The 22,499-nt window shown below is 39.7% G+C and overlaps 1 long non-coding RNA gene and 1 other non-coding gene across 2 annotated transcripts; both read left to right on the forward strand.

Annotated features, from left to right (window-relative positions):
• The first annotated feature begins 3 nt into the window (after window positions 1-3).
• LOC115892875 lies at window positions 4-15,445 on the forward strand. The gene is made up of 4 exons (XR_004052777.1): window positions 4-610; window positions 11,614-11,928; window positions 12,113-12,572; window positions 15,223-15,445. It is a non-coding gene; the product is annotated as an uncharacterized LOC115892875 (long non-coding RNA).
• Window positions 4,586-4,689, forward strand: LOC115893017. The gene has a single exon (XR_004052977.1). It is a non-coding gene; the product is annotated as a U6 spliceosomal RNA (small nuclear RNA).
• Window positions 15,446-22,499: the final 7,054 nt, after the last annotated feature.

A 22,499-nucleotide genomic window follows, 5' to 3' on the forward strand; every position in this document is an offset into this window, starting at 1 on the left:
TGTTGAACATCTTTTCTAGATGTATGTCTTCTCTTGTGACTTTCTGACTGTGTCCTTAGCAAGGGCTGTCTGTCTGTCTTGTCTCTATGTCTCTCTTGATACCCAGTTAAGAAATGTGACCATCCTAAAAGCTAATACATGATATGGAAAGAAAGAATTAGTGGGGCTTCAAATGCAATCTGAATCCAGGCACATGGACCACAGCCTCAGCCGCAGCTGGAGCTTGGAGCTGACCTGTGTTCTTCCAGGAGGGGCAGGTGAGGAAGAGCTGCAGGTGATTCAGCCTGAGAAGTCCGTATCAGTCACAGCTGGAGACTATGTCACACCTGGAGACTGGTCATTGCACTGTGACCTCCCTGATGCCTATAGGGCCCATCCAGTGATTCAGAGGAACTGGACCAGGCCAGGAATTAATCTACAGCCAAAAAGAAGGCAACTTCCCCTGGATAAGAACTGTTTCAGACATCACAAAGAAAAACAACATGAACTATTCCATCCATATCTGTAGCATCATGCCGGCAGAGCCGGCACCTACTACCATGTGAAATTCCAGAAAGGGAGCTTAACGCAGAGATTAAGTCTGGACCAGGCACCCAGATGTTTGTGTGTGGTGAGTACAGATCCCTAGAAATCCAGCGCATTGTCCTAAAACAAATTACAATCCCTGGGAGCCCAGCCCAAGGCTCCCCCTTTGTTAGCCCCTGTGCCAAGGTTATGAACAGAAGATGAGGATAGTGAGAGGTCACAGTGAAGGAGCAGGGTGAAATGTAACTCCAGGGCCATCTATCAGTAGACTTCTAACTCTTTAGAATCTTACAGCTTCCAAAGGCCCACAAAGCACAGTGGGTAAAGTAGACTACAGGGCCAAATGGCCTGGGATCAACTTCTTGCTCTGCCATTTACATGCTATGTGACCTTAATTCTATTTTTCTTTTTTACAAGGTCTCTCTGTGTTGCCCAGGCTGGAGTGCAGTGGCGTGATCCTAGCTCACTGCAACCTCTGCCTCCCAGGTTCAAGTGATTCTTGTGCCTCAACCTCTTGAGTATCTGAGATTATAGGCATGTGCCATCATGCCCAGCTAATTTTTTTTGGGTTTTTCTTAGTAGAGACGAGGTTCCACCATGTTGGCCAGCCTGATCTCAAACTCAGGACCTCAAGTGATCCTCCCACCTCAGCCTCCCAAAGTGCTGGGATTACAGGCCTGTGAGCCACCATGCCCAGCCTATGTGACCTTAATTCTTAAGATTCTTAATGTTAAATTCTCTGTGCCTCAATGTCCTTGTGTTTAAGGTAGGGATAACAATAGTATCCACTTCATAGATTTGTTATAAGAATTATAAATGTGAATGGGCTTATAAATGGAAAACACTTAGAAGAGTATCTGCTGTATAATAATAATTATATTATTATATATCATTAGTACTCAGGATACTACAACCAATTAAACTTAAAAACATAATCTTAAAAGCATGGAACCACAGATTGCCATAAGATATGAATGATAAATTTATTGAGGCAGAAAGTTACAACAATCACATGTAGATTATTGATATAGAATATGTAATTCCTACATTTCTTAAATTTTGTTCTGTATTTCTATAAGTTCCGTATATTCTTGAGTTTGATCCTGGCTGATTCAGTCATGGCCGAAGACAAACCCTGCAAGACTCTAAACAGCACTCATTAAAGGAAAGCCTGGGAAGCCCAACAGTTAATTCAGACATACTTGTATTGGTGAATTAATGATTATGATTCTTTAAAAAAACAGGTGTGATAATTTACTGTAACAGAATCATAGAAACAGAAACATACATCATGATAATTTAGGGGACTTTCAAATTTTAGCACCTTACAGCCATGGAGAAACAAAGAGAATGGTAGGTAGTCTTTGAGGACAAAGAGAATGTCATACAATTTTAAAGAGTTGAAACTAAAAAGCAAGTTATGGACAAAGCACTGTAAGTGACATCAGCACGAGACGCTTAAGGACAATATTAGACCCTAGAACACAAGGAATAGTGCCTTCAAAATTCTTAGGGAAAGTTATTTCCAAGCTAAAATAATTTACCCAGCCAATCTATGGAGTTTGCAAGATCATCGAGAATTGCTTTTTATATCCCCTTGTGCTTTACCAAAATAGGAGTCAAACGAACAAACAAACAAAAAAGGTAAGAATGAGAACTAGGAATAGGGGATTGGGAACCCTAAGATAACAGCTGTGTAGGAGGCATAGAAATGGCCACTGGGCCATTCCAGAGCAGGAGGACTTGCAACATCACTAGGGACATCTCCAAAAGATAGAATGAATAGAATACTTAAATAGTCTTCAAACTCATGCCCATCATTTCTAACAGTATTTAACATTACGTTGAAGTATTTGTCAATGCTTTTAGAAGGAGAGAGCAACAAAAATCATATTAATTGCAAAGGAAGTGGGAAAACGATCTCTCTTTGTAGATGATATGATATCTGGAAAACTTAATAGAATCAACACTAAACTACTATAAAAAACAAGATAATTTAAGTAACATAGCAAGTTATAAAATCAACAAACAGAAATCAATGACCTTCATATATACAAAGAAAAACCAGTTAGAACATACAGTGAAAAAAGACAAACACATATACAATAGCAAAATTAAATTAAATTAAATATTTGGGGCAACTTCTACCAAAATAGTGATAGGGACTGGATTTACTCTCTTGCTAAAAATCTGGGCAAATTATTTAAAACAATGGTAGACAAGACATTGGATACCAGGCAACAAAGGACAGTGATCCCTGTGAAATGGGAAACAAATGAAGTGAGCCCTAAGGCTGCCCCAAGAGTATTCTCTGAGAAGGCTTTAAGACCACCATACAGAAAGAGATAACTCAGGTGGAGCCTGAAGTTCTCCCTGAGTTGATAAGAAGGACCTGGATGTCCACAGAGGCCAAGTGGCTACAGTTTTCAGGGTAGGGCACCAAAGAGCAGAGAGAGAACTCCAAATATCTGTAAAAGGTCCCCCTTGAATATTCAGTGAAGTATTGAAAAGTGTATTATGTACATGAGAAAAGTACATGAGGCCAGAGGAGAAAAATTTCCGGAGCTTACACAAGGCTAAGAATCGTGCCTGATCTTTACAACCTGAGCGAAAAAAAACTCATAATTCATGAGACATCTGGTAGAATACACAGAAGAGTTCTGCCTCAGTAAAGGAAAAGGAATTACCCCTAGACCAAATGATGCTGGAGGCCTGCCTTGCAAAGCTTAAGTGCAAAACATGAAAAGTTCAAACCGCTTCCAGGTAATTTAACCATGTCCCAAAACAAGCTCAAGCATATTTATAGAAAGGCAAACTACCCAGTACCCAATGAAGTAAAAGTCACAATATCTGGCATCCAATAAAAAATTACCAGGCATGAAAATGGCAGGAAAATGTGATTCATAATAAGAAAAAGTAATCATTTGAAACTAACCAGAAAAGACAGATGATAGAATTAGTACACAAAGAAATTAAAGTTATTATAAGTATACTCTGTACATTCAGGAAGCTAGAAGAAAAACTGAATATGTGAAGTAGATGCATAGAAAATATTTAAAAGATCCATATTGAACTTTTAGAGATGAAAGCTGCAATGTCTAAGATGAAAAATAGACTGAGTAGGATTAATAGCAGATAAGACGTTGAAGAAAATAGATTAATGAACTTAAAGCCACAACAACAGAAACTATTCAAAATGACACATAGAGAGATAGAAATGGAATATATAAAGCCACACTCAAATATAAGACAAAAAAATTAAAAACTGTATAAAAGATAAACAGAGCATCAATCAGCAGCTATGGGGAAATTTCAAGTGGTCTAATAGATATGTATTGGAGATACCAGTGGAAGAGGGGACAGAAAGAATATTTGAAGAAATAATGGTCACATATATTCCAAATATGATAAAAACTGTAGACCCACAGATCCAAAAACTCGATGAACCCCAAGCACAAACCAAGATGCACAAACCAATAAAGAAAATATCTTAAAAGCAGCCCCCTAAAAAGAAATATTAAGTACAAAAGAACAAAAAATAAATAAGACAGGAGATTTTTCATCAAAAATAATGCAAGCTTAAGATACATCTTTAAAGCTTTTTTTTTTTTTTTTTTTTGAGACAGAGTTTCACCCTCATCACCAAGACTGGAGTGCAATGGCATGATCTCGGCTCACTGCAACCTCTGCCTCCCAGATTCAAGTAATTCTCCTGCCTCACCCTCCCGAGTAGCTGGGATTATAGGTGGCTGCCACCATGCCTGGCTAATTTTTGTATTTTTAGTAGAGACGGAGTTTCACCATTTTGGCCAAGTTGGTCTCGAACTCCTGACCTCAGGTGATCTACCCCTACTCGGCCTCCCAAAATGCTGGGATTACAGGCATGCCCCACCGTGCCTGGTTATTTAAAGCATTTTTTAAAGGAAAATGATAATTAAAAAGTCATTCTAGAATTTTTACCTAGCAAAAATATCTTTTAAAATAAATAAATTAATTAAGCATTTAATTTATTTATCTATTTTTTGAGCCAGTCTTGCTCTGTCGCCCAGGCTGGAGTTAAGTACTCACTTTGGCAGCACAGATACTAAGAGTGAAACGATACAGAGATTAGCATGGCCTGTGTACACAGATGGAATGCAAATTTGTGATGCATTCCATATATTTTCTCACTTTTATTAGATGGAAAGCATTCTAGAGATGTATAGTGGTGATGGTTGCACAACAATGTGAGTGTACTCAATGTCACTGAACTGTACACTAAAAAATGGTTAAGATGGCAGATCTTATGTGTACTTTACCACAATTTTTAAAGTGAAGAATAAAGACTTTATCAGTCATACAAAAGCTGAAAGAATTCATCATCAACAGATCTGCACTACAAGAAATGTTAAAAAGAAGTCCTTCCAACAGTAGTAAAATGATACCAGATAACCTGGATATATACAAAGAAACTAAAAGCAAGAGAAATAGTAACAATGTGGGAAAATATTTTTAAAGTACATTTAAATGTACTTAAAACATAGTCAACTGTTCAAAGCAAATATAATAATAATGTATTTGACAGATTATAACATACATGGAAAGTAGAATGTGTAAGAAAAATCGCACAAAGACCAGGAAGAGAGACATAGAAATATATTACTGTAAGAATTTTATGCTATATGTGAAGTGATATCTTATCACTCATGGTAAATAATGATGAGTTAATAATGTATGTCAGAAATCTCAAAACAAACAGTAAAATAACACAACAAAGAGTAACAGCTAATAAACTGACAAAAGAGATAAATCAGAATCATAAAAATCAATCTGAAGGAAGACAGAAAATGAGGTACACTGGAACAAAGAAGAGATGAGGCTAGTAAGTAGCAAGATCATAGATTTAGACCTAGTCATATAAATAATCATATTAAATGTAAATTGTTTAAACACCCTAATTAAAATAAAGTGATTTTCACATTAGATTTTTTAAAGTAGGACCCACTATTTACTGCCTGCAGAGAATCGATTCTCTTCAAAAATAAAGGCACAAATAGATTAAAAATAAAAGGACAGAAAAATATATGCAACATTAACAATAATTTTTTAAATATGGAATGCTTACGTTAATATCAAAGTATATTTAGAATAAAGAAACTATGAGAATATAGAATATCATTTATAATAAACTGATCAAAAATTAATCAATAAAATATACCAATTCTAAATGTTGATGCATATACCAATAGAGTTTCAAAATACATAAAACAAAATTCATAGAATTTCAAGAATATACAGAAAAATCTACAATTATGGTCAGATTTCAACACCTCTCGATAATTGGTAAAACAAGGAGGCAGAAAAACAGTAAAGATGTAGAAGACTTGAACAGCACTATAAGCCAACTTGAGCAAACTGATATTTATAGAATGTTCCACCCCAAAACAAGAGAATACACATTCTTTTTAACTACAAAAGAAACATTTACCAACATAGATTGTATTCTCAGCCATAGATAAAACTCAGTAAGTTTTAAATAAATCAACTCATGTGAAGTGTGTTTTCTGACCACAATAGAATTAAATTTATTTATTTATTTGATTTTAATTTTTATTTAATTTAACCCTCAGTAGTCATAGAAATTAAATTTAAAAAGCAAATATCTCTAGAAAATCTCCAGACATTTTAAAACTAAATATACTTCTGAGATACACATTACTGAAAAAAAAATCAGAAGAAAAATTAGAAAGTATTTTATGTATGTATGTATGTATGTATCTATTATGTATGTATCTATTTATTTATTTGAGACAGGGTCTCACTCTGTCTCACAGGCTGGAGTGCAGTGGCACAATCACGGCTCACTGTAGTCTCAACCTCCCGGGCTTGGGTGATCCTCCCACCTAAGCCTCCTGAGTAGCTGGGACTACAGGTGCACTCCACCCCGCCCAGCTAATTTTTGTATTTTTTTTGTAAAGACTGGGTTTTGCTGTGTTGCCCAGGTTGATCTCAAACTCCTGAGCTCAAGTGATCTGCCTGCCTCAGCCTCCCAAAATGCTGGGATCACAGGCATGAGCCACCACTCCTGGCCTAGAAAATATTTTTAACTGAATGAAAATGAAAGCATAGCATACCAAATTTGTAGGATGCAGCCAAAAGAGTACTTAGCAGAAAATTCATAGCACTAAATCCCTATATTAGGACAGAAGAAAGGTTTTTTTCAGACTTCAAAAAGTAGGAAAAAAATGAAGAAAGGAAATAATAAGGAACAGAGCAGAAATCAGAAATATAAAATGAAAAACTATAGAGAAAATCAATAGGAACAAAAGCTGGTTCCTTGAGAAAATTTGTACACATATCCACACAGTTAATCAGGAAAAAAGAAAGAAGATACAAGTTACCAATATCAATAATGAGAGAGGTGACACTACTACAGGCTCCACAGATATTAAAAAGATTATAATGGAACTGTATGAAAAACTTTATACCAATAAACTTAACAACTTAGATGAAATGGACAAATTCTTTGGAAGACATAGACTGCTAAAGCTCACTCAAGAAGAAATAAATAGCCTAATTATCTCTATATCTATTAAAGAAATTAAACTTGTAGTTTAAAAAGCCTCCCACAAAGAATAATTCAGACCCAGATGACTTCACTGAGGAATTCCATCAAACAATTGAGGAAGAAGTACTAACAGTTTTAGTCAGATTATTTCAGAAAATTAAAGAGGAAGTGAGGCTTCCCATTTTATGAGGTCAGCATTACAGATAAAGAATCATAGAAAAGCAAAACTATAGATCAACATCCATCATGAACAGAAAATTATTGTAGCGCTATAGTAATCATACAGTGTGTTATTGGCATCAAGATAGACAAGTGGATCAATGGAACTGAATAGAGATTGTAGAAATAGATTCATACATATGGTCAATTGATTGCTTTTAAAAAAAAGTATGAAGGCAAGTCAGTGGAGAAAAAAGAGACTTTTCAACTGTGGTGTTGGGTCATTTGAAGAGTTAATAGACCAATGGAACAGCATAGAAAAATCCAGAAATGTATCTATCTAGTTCCTCCCACCATACACCAAAATAAATTCCAAGTGGATCAGAGATTTAAATGTAAGAAATGAAACTATTTAAGTACTAAAGAAAACATATATATATATTCTTTTATAACCTAAAAATGGAGAAAACCTTCCTAACTGTAACTCAAAATGCAGAAAGATAAAAAAATTATAATTTTGATCACATTGTACAAAAAGAAACTTGTGTATGGGTATGTGTGTGTACTATTTTGCAATTTACATCATAGACAAAAAATAATTCCTAATATAGAGAAAGCTTCTAAAATTTTAGAAGAAAAAGTCATCTTTTTAGAATTCAGGGCAATAAATGGGAAAAGACAAGTTATAGAAAATGAAATACAAATGTTTCAAACATATAAAAATATGCTCAACCATCCTTGTATAGGAAGAAATGCAAATTAAAAACTACACTGAGACACAGTTTCTCACATATCTGCTTGACCAACAATCCAAAAGTTCAACACCACATTCTGTTGGGGAAGCTAAGGCAAAACAAGTACTCCATATTTTGCTGTTAGGAATGCAAAATCATATAACTCATTAAAAGGTGAACTTGGCAATATCTAGCAAAATTACCTCATGACCCAATAATTCAGCTTCTAGAAATGTATCCCAAAGATCTACCAATACACGTGCAGGATGACTTATCCTTAGGCTCTTCATCACAACACTATTTGTAAGAGCAAAAGCTAAGCTGCCTACTAAATTATGGTACAGCCGCACATTGGGTATTATGTGACTTTAAAAGGGCGTAAGGAGGAATTCAGCATACCACTTCAGAGTGACCCACAGCATATCATTAAACAGGAAAAGCAATATATAGAAGAATGTGTGGAGCACACTACCTTTTATGTTTACAAGAGTGAGAAAAACAAGCATATGGGTATTGTCTCTTGTTGTTGGGTTTTTTTTTTTTAGACAGAGTCTTGCTCAGTCACCCAGTCTGGAGTGCAGTGGTGCGATCTTGGCTTACTGCAAGCTCTGCCTCCCCGGTTCACGCCATTCTCCTGCCTCAGCCTCCCGAGTAGCTGGGATTACAGGGGCCCGCCACCACGTCTGGCTAATTTTGTTTGTATTTTTGGTAGAGACGGGGTTTCACCATGTTAGCCAGGATTGTCTCGATCTCCTGACCTCGTGATCCACCCACCTCGGCTTCCCAAAGTGCTGGAATTACAGGCGTGAGCCACCTCACCCGGCCTTGTCTCTTGTTTTTTTAGAAAAAGAGGAATAAACTAAAATCATAATTTAAAAATTTACATGTAAAGGAGAAAGGAAACAGAATGGAAGAGACAAGGGGGATGCCAGACTTCTCTGAATGTGCTATGACTTACGTTTTGACTTTGTAAGCACATGAATTTTTAAATAATTGATAAATTCCAAAATGAAAAAAAATCCTAAATCTCTAAATTACTAAATCTAAAGTAAAACTAATTAATCTAACTATATATTGATGGCTTAACTAAACAAAGACTAATTATTTCAAAGGACTTTAAAACACAGAGATAGGTTCAGTGAGAAGCCAACCCTAAGACAAGGATTTGAGTGCAATTAACACCAGCAGGAAATGGTGAAGCCAGTCAATAAAGGGCGTGTTATCAAGCCCACTACCACTGCAAGCGACTGCAGCTGAATGCAGTTGGGAAACTGGGAAATAGTATAGGATGTGGGCAATTCATCAGAGTCAATGACCTGGTTTTTTCACAAATAAATGGCAAGAGAACAAAGAGGAAGTGGAACTCCTTTAGATTAATAGAGGTTTAAAAGACATCAACAAAATGTAACATATGGCTTTAATTTGGATCTTCATTCAAACAAACCAACTGTAAAATTATATTTATGAGACAAGCAGAAAAATTTGACTATTGACAAATGTTAGATGATATTAAGGAATTACTATTAAATTTTAAGTATAATAATGGCATTTTGGTTGTTTTAAAAAAGGAATTCTTAACTCTTCTACATGCTGAAGTAGTTAAGAATGAAATAATATCATGTCTGGTATTTACCTTAAAGCAATCCAGTGTCTGGCTTATTTCGCTTAGCATAATGCTCACTAGGTTCATCCATGTTGTCACAAATGGCAAGATCTCTTTATTTTTAAGGCTGAATAATATTCCATTGTATACATATGCCACAATTTCTTTATTCATTCATACATTGACAAGCATTTATGTTGTTTCTGTATCTTAGCTATTGTGAGTAATGCTGTAATAAACATGGGTGTGCAGATACATTTACAAGGTTTGAATTCATTTTCTTTGGGTATGTACCTGAAAAAAACCTTGCTGGGTTATATGGTAGTTTTATTTTTAATTTCTCTCACTTATATGTAAAATATAAAAAACAAAACAACTCAGATATACAGAAACAGAGTAGAACAATGGTTACCAGGGATGGGAAGTTGAAAAACTGGGGAGATAGATGGAAGTCCATGAGTACAAAATGTGTTATGTAGGATGAATAAACCCAGAGATCTAATGTACAGCATGAGGACTATAGTTAATAGTGTTGTACTGTATAATGGAAATTTGCTAAGAGGGAGGATTTTAGATACTTTTACCACACACAAAAAAATGGTAACTAAGTGGGATATTGGATATACTAATTTGCTTGACTGTAGTAATCATTTCACTAAGTATATGTATAGCTACACATCATGTCGTACACTTTAAATATATACAATAAAAAATATTAACCCAGCACTTGATGGGAGAAGTGTAGACGAAACAGGATCAGCCATTTGTTGATAACTGTTAAAATGCCATGCTGAATACTTTCTCTCTGTTTTTATGTATGTTTACAAATTTATCATAATAAAAAGATGTTTTAATTCAAGTCTATACAATCCCCTGAAAAATCTTTGTGCACTCCTGAATATACATGTACCCTAAAGGGAAGTCCAGTGCAGTACTTCATAGTTTCAAGCATGAAGGAAATCTGGCAGAACGCTTGGGGATGAATTTGTCATAAGTTCATAGAAAATGAAGCAAATGAAAATTATGACACCATTAAAAGAACAACATGATGACAGTCAATAATAATTTAATTGTACATTTTAAAATAGCTAAAAGAGTATAATTCTATTATTTGTAACAAAAACGGTAAATGCCAGAGGGGTTGGATACCCCATTTTCCATGATTTGATTGTTACACATTGCATGCCTGTATCCAAACATCTCATGTACTCCGTAAATATATCCACCTACTACATACCCACAAAAATGAAAAATTTAAAAATACATGTTAAAAAATCTCATCAGAAAACAAAAAGCTGTACAAGACAGGAAATATAATTATGATATATTACATGGCCCAATTGTGAACAATGCTCATTTGGTCATAATAATATAAATGCTGAATACTGATAAAACAAAAAACCATTGTGTGTCTTTAATAGGAGGATGTGAGGAGGAGAAATGTGGATGGCGGGTAGAAGGAGCTGTAAGAGAGCTAAAGCATCATCTTCCATAGCAGTAGGTAGATCCATACTATATAAAACTGAAAAAAAATGAGAAAAGTTGAAGATAACAGTATATTAGTATCAACATAGAAATGCAGAGAGATATGCCCAAAGAATCCGCTAAAATAGTTAAAAGTTGTTGGTCTATAATACTTGCAAGAAAAAGAAACCAGGATCTGCTGTTTTTCGGGGTATACCTTATGTGACTTTTTAAACAATGTACTTTGGGAAGAAGATAGGGAGGATAAGAGGGGACAGGAGGAAGGTGAACAAGGGAATAACATGGTCAGATCTCCATTTTAGCAAGATCACCACAGTCTGATTTCCAAATGTAGGTTGGAAGAGCTGAGAGGTAAAGTCAGTGAGGTCAGTTGATTGGCCGTTATAACAAGAAGAGTAATGATAAAGTTTATGAAGAGGAGAAAACTGGAGATGAGAGATTGTGGTAGGAAGTCAAGCAGAGTGAACCATGAGGGTGATTATTGTGCTAAAGGGTAACTCTCCCTCTTCATTTCTCTCTCTTCTCTTTCCTTCTTCTCTTCACCCTTGCCTGGATCAAAGCTAAGCCCTCTCTTCCAAAGATTTCTGGCCACTCCAACAGGGATAGCCCAGGCCAACTAGTGAATCTCACCTGCACCTCAACTGGCTTCTTTGCAGAAAACATATATATGAAATGACTCAAAAATGGCATAGCGCTTCCAGCCTTTCAGAGCCACGTCTCCTCACCTGCAGATGCTTCCTCCTACACTGTCATCAGCACTGCTACAGTGACCCTTGGCTTCTCCTCACTCCACTCCCAGGTCACCTGCCAGTTGGCTCATAGTGAATTGCAGAGCCCCCTCAGAGGGCATGTGAACATCTCCCAATTTCTCCAAGGTAAGCCCCCCACACAAATAGGGCCAACCTTTTGTGACCACTGTAGGCTCCCTGCTTGAAGCATGTCACCTACATCCTCCCATTCATTCCTCACAAAACTCGCAGTGAGGTGATGATGAGGTTCCCTGTTTTATATGACCATCCTCCTTCTGCATAATGCCATGATCGGGTTCTTCTCTTTCAGAGCTCCCTTCCGTCTAACGTCTTTGGGAAGTGGAACTTCATTCACTAATTCGACAGGTTTTTGTTGAGCATCTGCTATGTGGTGGCATCATTCTAGGTGCTGGAGATTCTAAGGTAAACCAAGCAGACCTGGTTCTGCCTTGCTGAGTTTACAGTCATGTGAACCCAATCAACCAAGACGCAAACAACTGTGTGGTTATGATTCATCACATTTGCTATGAAGAGAAAGAACAAATTGTTGAAATATATGAAAAGGAGAGAAATCCAGTTTACTCAGGAAATGCCTTTTTGAAGAAATGATGTTTGAGCCAAGGCATGGAGTATGAAAAGGAGTCAGCCAAGCAAAGTGCAGTGTTCAAGGCACAGGAACCAGAGCATGCAAAGGCCCTGTGCTGCCGTGGGGAGCAAGACATGTCTGAGGAGCAGAGACGAAGCCAGTGTGGCTGAGGCCTAGTGAGAGGGTGAGTGCATGGAAAAGGAAGAGGCTGGCAAGAGAGGGGCAGGGACCTGATCACTTAGGGCTTCACAGCAAAGAAGTTTCTTCCACCTGAACTCCCCGTGGGAACTCCTAACACCATTGTTCAAACCACCATGCCACCACTGCCTTGCCGCCAGTCACCACCTTTGAAACACGCTTCTTAAACTCACCTGGCAACAGGAGAAGCAGCAAGGCAGGCTACACACACATGCCCTTTCTGGCTCTTACTTCTTAAGGACAGAGTCCATTGTTTATTTCCCGAGAGCAAGCCCAGGCTGTTGTGTTGAATCCAACTTTGCAGAAATATAGAAAGAAAGGCAAAGGAAATTATCCTCACTGCTTTTCAAGTCCATCTGCCTTTGCCTTCAAAGGGGCTTTCCCCAGGGGCCTGTACTGTCCTTTGCCCCCCACGAACCTCAGCATAGTGTAGTCTCAATCACCTCCTGCAGATGGGTGAAGTTCTTTCCAGGGGTCCAGAACTCCATCTTTCCTTCTCTCCAGCTCCAGCCAGAGAAAACCAAGGAGACCCATTAATAGCACCATAGTCTCCAAAGCAACCCCATAAGGGAGATAATTTATGGTATCATTGTCAAAAATTTAGTTCCTCGTTACTCAAACGCCTCCATCCCAAAATAGAAGTCTGTCTTGCTTAACCAAAAGATACCACAAGAGAGCTCGAGCCTGGAAAGTGAATTCTAGCCTCCACATCAATCATCCCAGAGAAACTAGAGGCAGCTGTGTGTCCTTGCTTCGTTCAGATGAGGAAACTGAGGCCCAAAAAAGTGAAGTGACTTGCCCAAGGTCACAGGGTTCTTCAGTAAGCATGCTGGAATTTGAATCCAGTGTTAAACCTCTTCAGATAACTACCTCTGATCTGCCTCCTGTAAGAACCACCTATGCAGAGATACCAGAGAAAGGCAATACCCAACCCCACTTTCCCCAAGAGTGGTTGTCTCAGTCATGGTCAGCCCAGAGATGGGCGTTGTGCTGCTCCCCCAACCCTCTCAGAGCTTGCTGCTCCTTCTGTCCTACCCATATAAGTGAAGACACTCCCCATCAACCAAGTCATCTAAGCCAGAAACCTGTTCTCACCCAACCCATCACCAAGTTCTATCAGATATCACTCCCAAATATTTCCTGAACTCATACATTTCCTTCCACTGCCACTACTTAAACTAATACTTAAGTTCAAGCCAACATCCATCTCTTACCTGAGCAATTGCAAGAGCCTCCGAATTGATGGCTAACATCCACCATTGCCCTCTACAGTCCATCCCCAAACTCCCAGCAGCCAAGGGGATTTTATAAAGGAAACCAGATCATGTCTCTCCTTTGCTTAAAACCCTACAGTAACTCATCACTTCTCTTAGGGGGAAAAAAAAATCTTACTGGGATGTTCAACTGTGATATTCAAGCATTTTTGTGCATATTTCCCTAAAATAATTGTGAAAAACCATGTAGTCTATCATATATTTTAAAGTTGACATCTAAGATTTTTCATTGTAACTTAAATAGTTGTACAGAACATAACTCCTGGAGTATTACAAATGTTACATTACTCCAAAACATATTCAGTGAAAAAAATAACATCATCATAATTTAATTTCCACCATCATCCATTTAAACATATATAAAGAAGCTCTTCTTTAATAATCAGGCATTTTATATCATTCCTTTTACTTCCTAATGCTGTATTTCCATTCTAACTCCCATGAAGAATTTTACCTTAATGTAACATATTTTACATTGGAAAATCTTTTACTGACTATAAAATCATACAGATACATATCACAGAGAACTATGAGGACACAGAACTCAAGCAAAACCACATCTATAAATTGAAATTTAAAATAAAATTTTTATGACCATAAGACTCTTAGTGTCAAAAAACATTCTTTTGGATTGAATTACACAATTGATCCAAACAATCTAAATGTATAAAAATTTTTGATAAGTAATTATTAAAATAGCCATTAACATGGTATTGGAATTGCAGTTTGGCGAGGTAGATGGGGGAGTTGATGGTGCTTTGGTTAAAGCAGGCTTCCTGGCCAGCAGTATTTGCAATGTAAAGTATTTTGCATCCCAAAGTCTTTACACTAAGGACAATGCCCCACAGCTAGATTCAGGAAGTGTGGGAGGAAGGCCTTTCTTTTGTGATACGGGAGAAGGAAAATTGAGAAACCGGAGGTAAGAAAAGAAAGTGGCCCTGATGCTCATTCTCAGGCAGATCAATATAAGTAAACAGTTTTATGAGGGTTCAGGATCTGGAAATTAATTGTATTAAAATAATGTTCCTATGCCTTAGAATGTCTTTAAGTGCCCCTAGGGCACCAATAAGTATAGCCAGCCTCCAGATTGGCTATGAATTCAGCCTCACTCATCCATCCTCTCTCTCATTCACTTTGATCTTCTTTCTAAAGTCCATGGAAACTCAGGGCCTCTGCCCAGGTCCATCCATCTGCTGAGATGCCATCCCCACCCTCACCCTCTCCCAGCACCCCCTTCCTCCTGCCCCACAAACCCTTTTGCCTAATGTTTCACAATTGTTAGGGGTATATAACCAATTATCCCCAAATTTATTCCAGTATTCCAAATTTACTCCATATTCCCTTAAATGATTATGCTTTTAGATGCTGTGGATCAGGAATTCCAGCAGGGCTGGGCAAGGACAGCTTGCTCTCTTCCATGATGGTGAAGCCTCAGCTGGACAATTCAGAGGCTGGAATCACCTGAAGACTCCTTCACTAACATGCCTGGCCATTAGTGCTGGCTATTCTTGGCATGGGCTTTTCCTTATTATCTTTCTGTTGCCAGAAAAAGAGTTCCTATTCACATTCCAAGAGGGGGTTGTTGGATCTGATACAGGAAGAAGTTAAAGGTAAGTCACAGAGTACAGTGAGAAGAGATCAGTTTATTGAAAACTACTCACTTATAGGGCGGGGTGTCCTCAGAAAGCAAGCAGAGGAATGCCTCATCTTTGTTTTAAGTTTTTCTTATAAAGACGTCTTGTCCACGTAAAAGCTAAGCTAAGCTGTGTCTACATGCACGTGAGCAGACAACATGACAAAATGTGTTATTCTATTGATTTAAAGAAAACTATCCTTAACATTCTAGAGTGTGAGTATATCAAAGAATAACTATAATGATATTGAAAACATATATTGTTATAGGTATTGGGACATGTGGACTTTCCACTGTTGTAGAAATGTGTCTTTGTAGGAATCTTTAGGCTTTTTCTTCAATTGTAAATATCCTGTAACTGTGGGTCGTGACCAGCAAGGAATGTGCCTTGTTGGTTCCAAGGTGGAGTTGAACTTAAAGTAGCATTAGTCTGGCTCTCCTAGGCTCCTGCTTCCCCAACATTTCCACATAGGCTAGTTATAGCTTGTGGCTGTGTCCCAAGTGTGTGTCCCAAGAAAGAGCTAGCTAGAAGCCATACAAGCTTTTATGACCCAGCCACAGAAGTCATACAGTGTTGTCCCTACTGCATTCTATTCATCAAAGCAGTCACAAAGTCCAGGGGAGCAGAAACAGACTCCTCCTCTAATGCGGAGTAGCAGAGTTCTGGAAGAGCATGTGGGGTATGCTGCCATCATTTTTGGAAAATGCAGTCTGCCACATAGAGTTAACTCTTACTCGTCTTTCATATTTCCACTCAAAGATTTCCACTCAAAGGTTACTTCCTCTGGAGACCCTTTCCTAACCTGCCTTCCTGCAGACCAGGTTAAGTGCCCCCATTGTAGGCTCTTGGAACTCTAGGAGGGATCATGTGACTGCTTTGTTTCCTTCCTGTCCTCCTCACCAGAGTGGGAGTTCCATAAGGCAAGGCAGGGAACATGCCTGTCTTGATTCATGCTGTATTCCAAGAACCCAGCACACTGCCTAGAAAGGTGTGGACACCCCTTGAGCATGCTTTGCATAAAGGAAGAAACGAACGAAGGCAGTGCTATTGTTTCACTTGTACCCATAGTGAATATCTCTGCACACCACCTCCTAGGACTCCAGGCTGCCATTCTCACCTGCCATGTGCAAAGGTTTTACCCCAAAGGCATTGCCTGGCTAAAGACAAATGGATACTTCAAGACCTGGGAGGCCCTTGGCCCCACCAAGAACCCAGATGGCACATTCAGCCAAGACAATCATATCCTGGTCAACACTTCAGAGTGGAAGGATAAAAAACAGTTCGCCTGCCAAGTGTGGCAGAATAACCAGGCTCTGGTCCAGGCTAGCAGGCAGCTGAGCAGACCCAAAGAAGAGCAAGGGAGTCTGGGAGAGTAGGAGCAGAATAACCAAGCAGGTAAAGGCTCAGACCTAGAGACAGACAGGCCAGGTTCAAATGCAGGCTTTACTGTGCTCACCATGTGTGACATTGGAAAAGTCACTTCACCTCTTTCTGAATCATCTATAAAATGGGACAGCAATTATGGCATCCTCTTTAGAGCATTGTGTCTCCAGTAACAAACTGCAATAAGTGCTGCTTTCATCAGCTGAATCCTGACCACCCACTCGTTTTACCAGATACTCCTTTGAATAACTAAGCTAATATGAAATATCTTTCCCCAGTTCCCACCCATCCTCCAAAAGTCATTCAGAGTCAACAATTGCTGAGCACCTATTAGGCACTTTGTTTGGGTGCTCCCATTTGATACAAAAACATTCTGAAATGTGTGTTATAATTCCCACTTTACAGATGAAGGAAACTGAGGCTTATATAGGTGAGGTGACTCTCCTCGAGACCAGGGTATAGTCTTGGGACCTGAGTCAGAGGTGGGGCTGAGCCTGCTTGGGGGTCTAATGGAAACAGGATCCAACCTCATCCTGACATTGTTCTGTCACTAGGTACCCCTGTGTGCAACTCCCTCCTGCTCCTTGGCTGGAATTTTCTGTCATCTATGTCTTTAGGAGGAGACTTTCTTCCAGGTAAGGGGGGACCCCAGATGGGATTAGGCTCCCAAAGGTGGGACTCCAGCTGACAGGGGCACTGTGAGAAGAAGCCTGTGGGGCCCTCCCATTTCTCCTGTACCTTGAATGGGTGTTGATCCAGAGGGTCTCTGAGAATTGCACCTCTATCCCCTTGACCTTCCTTTGTCTCTCGCACAGTCAGCCTGAGGATGTGCAAAGAGGCAGGTTCCCCTGGTCAGGGCAGGAGAGAGGGCACTTAGGGAGGAAGAAACAGAGAGAACTGGTATGAAGACAACACCCTTGAGGTAGACTCTAAGGAGAGGTGTGAGAAAATCATGAGCTGTGCCTCAGCCCCTGCTTCCTCTACAGGTCACAGACACTGCAAAGGCAAACCTCCACAGTGACGTAGGACCCTCAGTCCCTCCCGACTTATTCAGGAGGACTGGCCTCAGAGGAGGACCTGCCATGATACCTGTAACTGCTCCCCCAGCTTCTCTTGCCGCATCAGCCTTCTGAGACCTGAACAGCACTGAACATCCCTCCTTATCTCCTGCAGCCCCCAGAGGACGGGAGCACCTAGATTGGAAAGGTCAACAAGTGAGAGGCAGATTCTCATGCCCTACCCAGGAATGAATTTTCTGTGGAAAGTCTGACCTCAGAGTCCATGATGCTGACCAAGAAACCCAGCAGAGGCAGGATAGGTTCCAATCCTGAGAAAAATAGATACCTGCATTTCTGATGGCTCCTTCCTGGCTCATCAAGGAAAGCCCCTTGTGGGCACCCAAGCTCTGCCATGAAACCTCTACAGCCCCATCATTAAAATTGAGTTCAATGAAACACTTATGGCCAATAAACATATGAAGAAATGGCCAACCTCATTATTAATCAGGAAAAGCCACGGCAAAACCACACCGAGATGTCATTTTGTCCCTGTTCAAATAGCAAAAATAAAGAAGCCACTGGATCTTTTTTGCATTACTAGTGGGCACATAAATGGACACAGCTGTTTTGGGAAACAGATTGGAAATTTTTGTTGTGTTAAACACTCACATACCCTATAACCTGGCACTTCCACTCTCGGGTTACACCCAAAAGAAACTTGCACATGTGCACCAGGAGATATGTACAAATATGTACATGGAGGCATTGTTTAAAATTAGCAAAACCTGAGAACAATCTACATGCCCATCTACAGTACGATGTGTGATAAACTTAGTACAGTCACAGAATGGGATATCCTATAGAAAGCAAAACTAACCACAGCTGCACACAGTAACATGGATAAATTTTAGTAATACAATATTGATAGGGGTAAGCAAGCCCCAGAGATTTCATGCAAAATGGTAGTCTTTTAATAAAGCTAAAAACAGCTAACATTAGTTTTTAGAAATACACAGAAATATAATGAAACCCATATATATATATATATATTTTTTTTTTTTTTTTTTTTTTTTTTTTTTTTTTGAGACGGAGTCTCGCTCTGTCGCCCGGGCTGGAGTGCAGTGGCCAGATCTCAGCTCACTGCAAGCTCCGCCTCCCGGGTTCATGCCATTCTCCTGCCTCAGCCTCCGGAGTAGCTGGGACTACAGGCGCCCGCCACCTCGCCCGGCTAGTTTTTTGTATTTTTTTAGTAGAGACGGGGTTTCACAGTGTTAGCGAGGATGGTCTCGATCTCCTGACCTCGTGATCCGCCCGTCTCGGCCTCCCAAAGTGCTGGGATTAGAGGCTTGAGCCACCGCGCCCGGCCAACCCATATATTTTTAAAAGGAACAAGGAACACAAGATTAAAAATAGCAGTGACCTTGGATGTACGGGGGCAGAAGGATGAGAATTTGGGGTACATAAAGGTAAGTGGAAGTTATCGTGAAGGTTCTAACTTCCATGATGGATGGTGGCTTCACAAATGTTTATATTAAGATTTTTTTTTAATTGACAGGTTAACAATATAAAATTGATATAAGTATGAAGTAGATAGATGCATGGTTGATTGGAAGGGAGAGAGGGAGTGAGGGTGGATGGATGAATGGATGGATGAATGGATGGACAAGATGGATGGATGGATGGGCAGACAGATGGGTGGACAAATGACCAATGGACAGTTGTATAGATGAAGGGGTAGGTAAACAAATTAATAAAAAAGGTCATGCATTGTCAATAATGATAGTATCATGCAGCATGAATTATAATAGGTACAATTCTGTGTACTTAAGATTCAAAGGAAAAAAAATAAACGGAGGGACATTATCTAGAGAATCCCAAGTTCCCTTCCTATTGTGACATTCTACCGTTCCATATAAGGAAGAAAAACAGTTACTGGGTGCCACCACGGGCCTGGGACTTCATGTGCAGTTGTATCTCATTTCATCCTCATACCGGTTTTACAAGGTGGGCGCCATGCTCCATTTTGCAGGTGAGGGGACCTGCCCAGTGTCACTTAGATAATAAGTGGTAGAACCAAGAAATCCAGATTCAAACCCAACTCTTGTCACTGCTTTCCAAGGAGCCACATGCTCCGGTATTCTAGACACAGATAAGGTGATCTTCACCCATCCTCAATCCATTGCTTCCTGGCCTATCAGCCAGACTGTTCTACAGTGAAGTCCACTTGGTGCTATGGGTGGTGACGGGAAGGAAGATCATATGTGTGCCCTTTCCCAGGTTTGAAATGCGGTCCTGGAGTAGATCAAGGGTTCATTATAAGCACCAAAATGGCCCTGTGAAGATTTGGGAAGATAGTGTAGTCCAGAAAAGCCTTTTACAGAAAAGGCTTTTTGTGAAAGGGAAAGTATGCCCAGAGGAGATAAACATCCTGCTCTATTAGTTTTATTGTGACTTTGAACCTTTGTAGTCACAGAAACAGAGATATTCCCCCTCAGATATGCATCTCCTTTTCAAAATTTTCTACTTACAATAGAGCTGCTTCAGCTTCAATATTCCCATTCCTGGGCTCCAGTGTTGAGAACCTTGAGGATATCTTGGCTGCCTTCAATGATGAGGGTATCATGAAGCAAGAATTATAATTTACCTCCCCCTTGAAGCAGGACCAGGACTAGGATGAGGCAAAGTTCCTAGGAAACAAAAAGTAAGACACTCATTCTGAGGCCTGAGCAAGGGCCATGTCAGCATTTATAACACCTTGTGATATGGTCTGGCTGTATCCCCACCCAAATCTCATCTTGAATTGTAGTTGCCAAAATCCCCATGTATCATGGGAGGGACCTGGTGGGAGGTAATTGAATCATGGGGAAAGTTACCTCCTTGCTATTCTCATGACAGTGAGTGAATTCTCAAGAGATCTGATGGTTTTATAAGGGGCTTCCTCCCACCTTCACTCTGCACTTCTCCTTGTGGCTGTCATGTGAAGAAGCACATGTTTGCTTTCTCTTCTGCCATGACTGTAAGTTTCCTGAGGCCTTCCCAGCCATGCTGAACTGTAAGTCAATTAAACCTCTTTCCTTTATAAATTATGCAGTCTCAGGTTGTCTTTATTAGCAGCATAAGAATGGACCAATACATCTTGCGTCTACATTTTGTGCCCTAGGTGCCCTAAGTTTCCATGTCCCATTAATCCTGTCCCCTCCTGTTCATCTGCATGATCACCCAGACCCTTGTCAGTACTAACCTGGATCACTCCAACAGCCTCCTCTCAGATCTTGCTCAAAATGGCCTTTTAAAACATTTTCTTGGGGTTTCAGTGACTCACATATGTAACCCCAACACTTTGGGGGGACCACTTGAGAACAAGAATTCAAGACCTGGGTGTATTTTGCCTGGGCAACGTAGTGAGACTTGGTCTCTACAAAAAAAAATTTTTAATTAGCTGCGTGTGGTAACACACACCTATTAAGTACTCAGGAAGCTGAAGTGTGAGAATCACTTGAGCCTGAAAGGAAGAGGCTGCAGTGAGTTGTGATGGCAACATTGCATTCCAGCCTGGGCAACAGAGCAAGACCCTGTCTCAAAAATGTGTGTGTGTATATGTGTGTGTGTGTGTGTGTGATATATATAACATTTTCTCAAAAACTTTAGCTAGTTCCTCATTCCCCAAATCATGCTTCAAAAAGGACATAGAGGATGTCCCCAATCACACTTCAAGAAGGACACAGAGAATGTCCCAGGTGTTGCATACCTTGAAGCCAGAGGAAAAATGAAGCTGCCAGAAAAATCCCAGTTTGAACATAAAGATTTCTTATCCTTTTAAAGAAACCACCCATATCCTAAGCAAGCCCAGCCCAGAGTTTCCAGATGAATATGTGTTCATTGCAAAGAAGGGTAGGCCTTTGTTTATTCCACACATATTCCTGAGCACACACTATATTTCAAGCATTGTATGGACACTGAGCAAACATTAGCAAGCATTGGTAAAAGTGGTCCTCACCCTTGTGGTGAGGGTACAGTCTGATGAGGACAGATAGAAAGGAAAGAAGGGTGGGAGTGATACAGGGGAGCGAGGGAGGGAGCAAGGGAGAAAGAAAGAATTTCAAATGTGATGAGTGCTCTGAAGAAAATAAAAGAGTGCACAAAATAATGGGGATTGCAATGACAGAGATCTTCACAGAGTTAATAATTAAGTGCTGCTAACTAGACAGAATGGTAAGCTAGCAGCCTTTCTGACAAGGGAACGTTTGAGCTGATATCTGGAAGTTTCAAAGAGCCTGGGAAATACCTTCTTGTTGGAGGGAACCTATTGTGCCAAACTTTAAGGTATGAAGGAGCATGGAATGTTCAGGAAGTGGTAGGGAACAAGTGGGGCTGGAGGGTGTGGGCAATGGGACATGGGACAGTGCTGGAGGTATGGGCAGGAGCCAGATTACACAGGGATACTGGTCACAGTGGAGACTTTGGGATTTTATTTAAACAATGGGATGACATTGCAGAGGTAGAGATGCTCAGATGTCTCACTGCCCAGATTGTAAATTACACCAAGCAAAGTACAATATTTACATGTTAAGAAATCACCATGACTTCTGTGGAGCAAGTAGACAGGGGGAAAACAAATACTCAG

The sequence above is a fragment of the Rhinopithecus roxellana genome, chromosome 13 (assembly GCF_007565055.1).
Source record: "Rhinopithecus roxellana isolate Shanxi Qingling chromosome 13, ASM756505v1, whole genome shotgun sequence".
In the NCBI taxonomy this organism is placed as follows: domain Eukaryota; kingdom Metazoa; phylum Chordata; class Mammalia; order Primates; family Cercopithecidae; genus Rhinopithecus; species Rhinopithecus roxellana.